We start from the raw sequence: 7,036 nt of genomic DNA, 5'->3' as shown, positions 1-7,036 counted from the left end.
GGCTCAGTGGTTAAGAGCACTGCTTGCTCTTCCAAAGGTCCTGAGTTCAATTCCCAGCAACCACATGGTGGCTCACAACCATCTGTAATGAGATTTGGTGCCCTCTTCTGGCCTGCAGGCAGAGCACTGAGAATACTGTATACATAATAAATTTAAAAAAAAAACGAAAAAAAGTTCAAGACCATCCTAAACACCATGAGACCCATAAAACAAAATCGCTAAGTGAGAATCCCACTTTATAGATGAAAGAAGTTGAGGTTCTCAATGTTAGAAATAAGCTCAGAGTCACAAGGAAAGACAAACCTGTTGTTGGTTTTACTCTTTACTCTTCAGGGACCCGCCACCCAGTCCCCAAATAAATACAGAGTCTAGCTGGGCGGTGGTGGCACACCCCTTTAATCCCAGCACTCAGGAGGCAGAGGCAGGTGGATCTCTAAGTTCGAGGCCAGCCTGGTCTACAAGAGCTAGATCCAGGACAGGCTCTAGAAACTACAGGGAAACCCTGTCTCAAAAAACCAAAAATAAATAAATAAACAAATAAACAAATAAATAAATACAGAGTCTTATTATTACTTATAAATGCAGGACCTTAGCTTGGCTTATTTCTAGTCAGCTTTTCTTAAATTATCCCATCTACCTTTTTTCCTCCAGGCTTTTTTCTTTCTCTATTTCTTTTTTTAAAGATTTATTTATTTATTTATTTATTTATTCATACAGTATCCTTCCTGTAGGCCAGAAGAGGGCATGTATCCTGCCTGTAGGCCAGAAGAGGGCACCAGATCTCCTTATAGGTGGTCCGTGAGCCACCATGTGGTTGCTGGGAATTGAACTCAGGACCTCTGAAAGAGCAGTCAGTGCTCTTAACCACTGAGCCATCTCTCCAGCCCTTCTTTCTCTATTTCTGAATACCTTACTTTCACTCTTACTTCGTAGCTGGCTGGGTGACTGGCCCTTCTCCCCTTCCTCTCTTGCTTCCTGATCCCTGCTTCCTCTTACTCTCTTTTTTTGTCCTTCTATTTATTCTCCCTACCCACAAGCCTCTCCTATCCTTGCTCCTTCCTGCCTTGCTATTGACCGTTCAACTCTATTAGATCAATCAAGTGTTTTAGACAGGCACAGTAACACAGCTTCACAGATTAAACAAATGCAATGTAAAAGAATGCAACATGGGCTGGAGAGGTGGTTCAGAGGTTGAAAGCACTGGCTGCTCTTTCAGAGGTCCTAAGTTCAATTCCCAGCAACCACATGGTGGTTCACAACCATCTATAATGAGATCTGCTGCCCTCTTCTGGTGTGCAGGCATACATGCCAACAGAACACTGTATATGTAATAAATAAATAAATTTTAAAAATGCAACACATCTTTGCATCACTAAACAAATGTTCCACAGCATAAACAAATGTAACTCATCTTAAAATAATATTCTACAACAGCTTAGGCCTTTAAACCCAGCACTCAGGAGGCAGAGGCAGGCAGATCTCTGAGTGCCAGGTCAGCCTGGTCTACAGAACAAGTTCCAGGACAGCCACGGCTAACAGAGAAACCGTGTTTCCAAAGGGGGTTGGGGTGGGGGTAGGACTTGAAAGAGCAAACACAAAAGGAAAGGTTTGGGTTTTTATTCTATGCATATGTTGACTGTGTGTCTTCCCCATTGGCTTGGGTCTGGCCTCACAATCCTATTCAGTTAGCTAGTTGAAGAGAATTGGAGCACAGGAAATGGGGGGGGGGTCAGTGCTTCAGGCTATCAAATTCCGAGACTAGAGCTGTGTGAACAAAGGTTTTACAGCATAGGGAGAATGAAAACATTTTGCATAAATATCTTACTTGAGAGAGAAATTAAAAGTATTTTAATTCCTTGTCCTAAACACGTTTTATAGCAGTTGATAGAGAAAAATCACATTTGGTATTTTTTTTGCTTGCTTTTTTTTTCTTTTTTTTTTTCTTTTTCTTTTTTTCTTTTTTTTTTTCTTTTTTTTTTTTTTTTTTTTTTTTGACTGGGATTTCTCTGTAGCTTTGGAGCCTGTCCCTGTCCTGGAAATTTCTCTATAGACCAGGCTGTCCTCAAACTCACAGAGATCCGCTTGCCTCTGCCTCTCGAGTGCTGGGACTAAAAGCATGTGCCTTACTGCCCAACTCATTTGATATTTCTATTTTTTTTAGGTTTTTTTAAAAATATTTATTTATTATGTATACAATATTCTGTCTGTGTGTATGCCTGCAGGCCAGAAGAGGGCACCAGACCCCATTACAGATGGTTGTGAGCCACCATGTGGTTGCTGGGAGTTGAACTCAGGACCTTTGGAAGAGCAGGCAATGCTCTTAACCACTGAGCCATCTCTCCAGCCCCCTCATTTGATATTTCTTACACTCAACTATACACAACATATAAATAATAGAGTGGAATTCAAAATCAAGTCCAGAGCCCAAGTTCAGAACTACTGAAACATCCTCGACTGGTCAAAACCCAGTTCTGTGCATTTGACACAAGTACAGGAAAACTCTCATGCAAACAGACTTCTTTGAAAATTCTGAAGTCTTCTCTCTCTCTCTTTCTCTCTCTCTCTCTCTCTCTCTCTCTCTCTCTCTCTCTCTCTCTCTCTCTCTCTCTTTCCCCCTCTCCCCCCTTCTCTCTCTCTCACACACACACACAGACACACACACACACACAGACACACACAGATTCTCAGTGCATAGCTTCAGGTAACCTTAAACCTACTTGAAATGTAGACCAGGCTGGCCTCAAAGCCATGGAGATCCTTCTGCCTCTGCCTCCTGAGTACTGGAATTTAAAGGTGTGTGCCACGACATCCAGCTACTACTCCAATATAGTCCCTCCGTGCTGAGTGGTGTTTTTGCTCCCTTAGCTACAGGCAGAGAGGAGACTGCATAGGAAAACACAGGAAAAGTCGGGTGTGGCTCGGCCTTAGCGGTGGGAGAGCGCTGGATTACCGTGCCTCAAACCCTGAGCTCCACCCCCACCACTGAAAAGGGAAAAAGGAAAGTGTTTGGGTGAAAGCTGCACCCCAGGCCCTGGCATCCACAAATACAAAGAGTATTCCAAGCCACCACCCCTGGGAGTTGCCTCAGTCCAGACTCCGCCCCCGAGAAGGCCCGCCAAAGGATGACCCCACCCCAGAGATACTCAAGACCACTCCCAAAGGGTATCTAAACTAACCACCCCCCCAGAACAAACAAACGTGGTTTTCCCATCTTCCTTTCTGGTCTCCTCTCTGGGGGTGGGGGTGGGGAGCTGGAAAGCCATCCAAGAGCGTTGGTATCCTTTAAACCTGGGCTTTTTCTAATTCAGTGTGATTTAGTCTAATTCGGATTATTGTGACGATGGAGAGGCTTATGGGGTACAGAAACTTTTCAGAAGGAAAGAAGGAAAAAACACTTATCTTTTCACCTCTTTTTTTAAAATGTTAATTTATTTATTATGTATACAATATTCTTTCTGTGTGTATGTCTGCAGGCCAGAAGAGGGCACCAGACCTCATTACAGATGGTTGTGAGCCACCATGTGGTTGCCGGGAATTGAACTCAGAACCTTTGGAAGAGCAAGCAATGCTCTTAACCACTGAGCCATCTCTCCAGCCCCTCTTTTCACCTCTTAAATGAAATGTTTACCACCAACAGATACTAGTTGTGCAGTTAAAAGCTGAGTTAAGAGCTGGAGGGAAAAGTCAGCGGTTAAGAGCACTGGCTGCATTCCAGAAGTCCTGAGTTCAATTCCCAGCAACCACCTGGTGTCTCACAACAACCTGTAAATGAGATCTGGTGCCCTCTTCTGGCCTATGGGTATACATGCAGGCAGTACACGGTATACATACTAAATAAATCTTAAAAACAAAAACAAAAAACCCAATAAGTTGAGCCAAGGAGGCTGAGGTGGAAGTATGTCCTGAGCCCAAGAATTTAAAAACCAACCTGAGTAACACAGCAAAGATCCCATCTCAAAATAAATAAACAAACAAAACAAAGAAAAACAAAATGTGAATTAGAAGTCAGTAATTCACCTAGACTGGCCTGGTACCTGTTCCTACAGCCCAGCGGTTTAAAGACTTCAATGAGAATGGTCCCAGTTTTAGGATGTGTGGACTTATTGGGGGAGGAGTGTCCCTGGTAGCCGGCTGGAGGTTTCAAGAGACTCCCCACCATTCCCAGTGAGTTTTCTTATCTTCCTGCTTATGGAACAAGATGTGCGGCTCAGCCACCATAGACGCTAGCCTCTGCCTCTGTAAGCCTATAAACCCCTTCTGGCCGGGCGGTGGTGGCGCACGCCTTTAATCCCAGCACTCGGGAGGCAGAGGCAGGTGGATCTCTGTGAGTTCGAGACCAGCCTGGTCTACAAGAGCTAGTTCCAGGACAGGCTCCAAAGCCACAGAGAAACCCTGTCTCGAAAAACCAAAAAAAAAAAAAAAAAAAAAAAAACCCTTCTGTAAGGCACGCTGGTCACGCTTTTATCACAACAGGAAAGGAACTAAGACAAGTTGGTGTCCCTCCTGGATAGTTGGTGGGGTCACAAGTGTGTGTTCCCTGCTGCCGTGGCTTGTGAGGCCTTTAATACTCTCTTCCTCTTTCCCTTGAGACAGTCTTACAAGCCCAGGCTGGCTTCGAACTCATGATCACCTGCCTCAGCCTCCTGAATGCTGGCAATACCGACATGTGGTGCCAATGAGCTCCTTCACGTATGGCCTCACGCTCTTGACCAAGAAGCTATCTCCTGGAGCCCTTTTAAAAATCTTTTCTGTCGTGCTGGAGATGAAACCCAGGGAGTTCAGCATGTCACATCCCAGCTCCTTTCTACTTTTCTGTAAAGTAAGATATGTGGCCATAATTCTAGTTGGGATGATTTTGAGCAAACAGGGTAAGTGAAAAAGTAAAATAATAGCTGGGCGGTGGTGGCGCATGCCTTTAATCCCAGCACTTGGGAGGCAGAGGCAGGCAGATCTCTGTGAGTTCAAAGCCAGTCCTGATCTACAAGAGCTAGTTCCAGGACAGGCATCAAAAGCCACAGAGAAGCCCTGCCTCGAAAATCCAAAAAAGAAAAAAAACAGTAAAATAATTTACAGAACAATGTAAATGGTCTTCCATCACTGTTTCAGAAAGAAAAAAAACCTAACAACAAAAAAATCAAATATATATAAAGTATATGTAATCAAATATACATAAAATCTCCCCGAAGTATCCAGGAGAAACAAGTAAGCATGGAGGCCACCTTGGCTGAACAGTTAGACCTGTTAAAAAGAACATTTTAAGTGTGTGTGTGTCTGTGTGTGTTGAACTTATGTGCCTACAGACCCATGGAAGGCAGAGAGCAGCAGATCACCTGGTTATACTGTGGCCACCTGATGTGAGAGCCAGGAACTACACCCTGGTCCTCCTGTAAGAGCAGTCAGTGCTCTTTCCCAGCCAAGTCTCTCCAGCCCTCCAGTGCAGCAGGCTTTCTTGTCAGACTGTCTTTGGACCCCCCGCCTGCAAATAATGACCCAGAGACGTATTAATTATGAAAGCTTGGCCTTAGGTTAGGCTTTCTCCAGCTAGCCCTTAGAACTTCATTAGCCCGTATTTAAATCTATGTTCTGTCTCTAAATTACCCAGGCTCACTCTCTAGCCTAGACAGATCTTGAACTTACTATTCCCCTGCCTCAGCTTCTCTAGTAACCACTAGGCCCAAACTGTATTTGTTTTGGGATTGTTTGTTTTGAGACAGGGTCTCATGTAGCCCAGGCAGCCCTTGAATTCACTGTTGTCTGAAGGGTGACTTTAAACTCCTGATCTTTCCCGCAGGGGCATGAGAGGTAGAAGCAGATGCTCTGATGCAGAGCTGAACAGATAGCAAGGCAGAGGCTGGTTCAGCCTCTGTTACAGCTCAGGCTACAGATAAGCCCTTGTTTCAAAGTAAAAAAGACATGTAGCAACTTTAGAATTTATATATCCTTTCACCTTTGTTTCAATTTTCAGAAGTGTTTTGGATTGTTACGATTCAGAGAGAGCGATGAATTCTCTTATGCAAATCCAGTCTGTGCATAATTCATGTTATGTAACGGGTTTTTTGCTGCACACATATCTGTTAGTACCCACGGACTGGTCCAGACTGGTTTGAGAATGTGCAGATCCGTGTGCACTCATGTCTGTTAGTACCAACAGACTGGTTCAGACTGGTTTGAGAATGTGCAGATCCGTGTGCACACATGTCTATTAGTACCCACGGACTGGTCCAGAACACTGGTCTGAGTATGCGCAGATCCGTGTGCACACATGTCTGTTAGTACCCACGGACTGGTCCAGAACACTGGTCTGAGTATGCGCAGGTCTGTGTACACACATGTCTGTTAGTACCCACGGACTGATCCAGAACACTGGTCTGAGAATGCGCAGGTCCTTGTACACACATATCTGTTAGTACACACAGAGATTGGTCCAGAACACTGGTCTGAGAACGTGCAGTTCTGTGTGCACACATGTCTATTAGTACCCACAGACTGGTTCAGACTGGTTTGAGAACATGCAGTTCTGTGTGCACACATGTCTGTTAGTACACACAGAGACTGATCCAGAACACTGGTCTGAGAACTCACAGGTCTGTGCGCCTTCAGCCTGTACACACCTCCTCCCTGCTCCAATCATCTCTGTTGCTGGTAATGCCTGATGGAATGTAAACTTTACATAAATAGCTGTTGTACAACATCTAAGAATAATGACAAGAAAAATGTCTATGCATATTTGGTTCAGATGCAGTGTTATTTTGTTGTTGTTGCTTTTACTCCTATATATGATATTTTATTTAAATATTTTTAAAAATTTGTTTATTTATTGTGTACAGTGTTCTGCCTGCATGTATGCCTGAGTGACAGAAGAGGGCGCCAGATCTCAGGTGGTTGTGAGCCACAAAGTGATTTCTGGGAATTGAACTCAGGACCTCTCTGTGGAAGAGCAGCTAGTGCTCAACCTCTGAGCCATCTCTCTAGTCCTTAAATTTTTAAATTTTTTGAGACTTTCATATATAAGCACTACTGATACAGCGTTTTTAGT

This window comes from Arvicola amphibius, chromosome 1, assembly GCF_903992535.2.
Source record: "Arvicola amphibius chromosome 1, mArvAmp1.2, whole genome shotgun sequence".
Classification (NCBI taxonomy): domain Eukaryota; kingdom Metazoa; phylum Chordata; class Mammalia; order Rodentia; family Cricetidae; genus Arvicola; species Arvicola amphibius.
Note: the sequence above shows the minus strand (reverse complement) of the source record.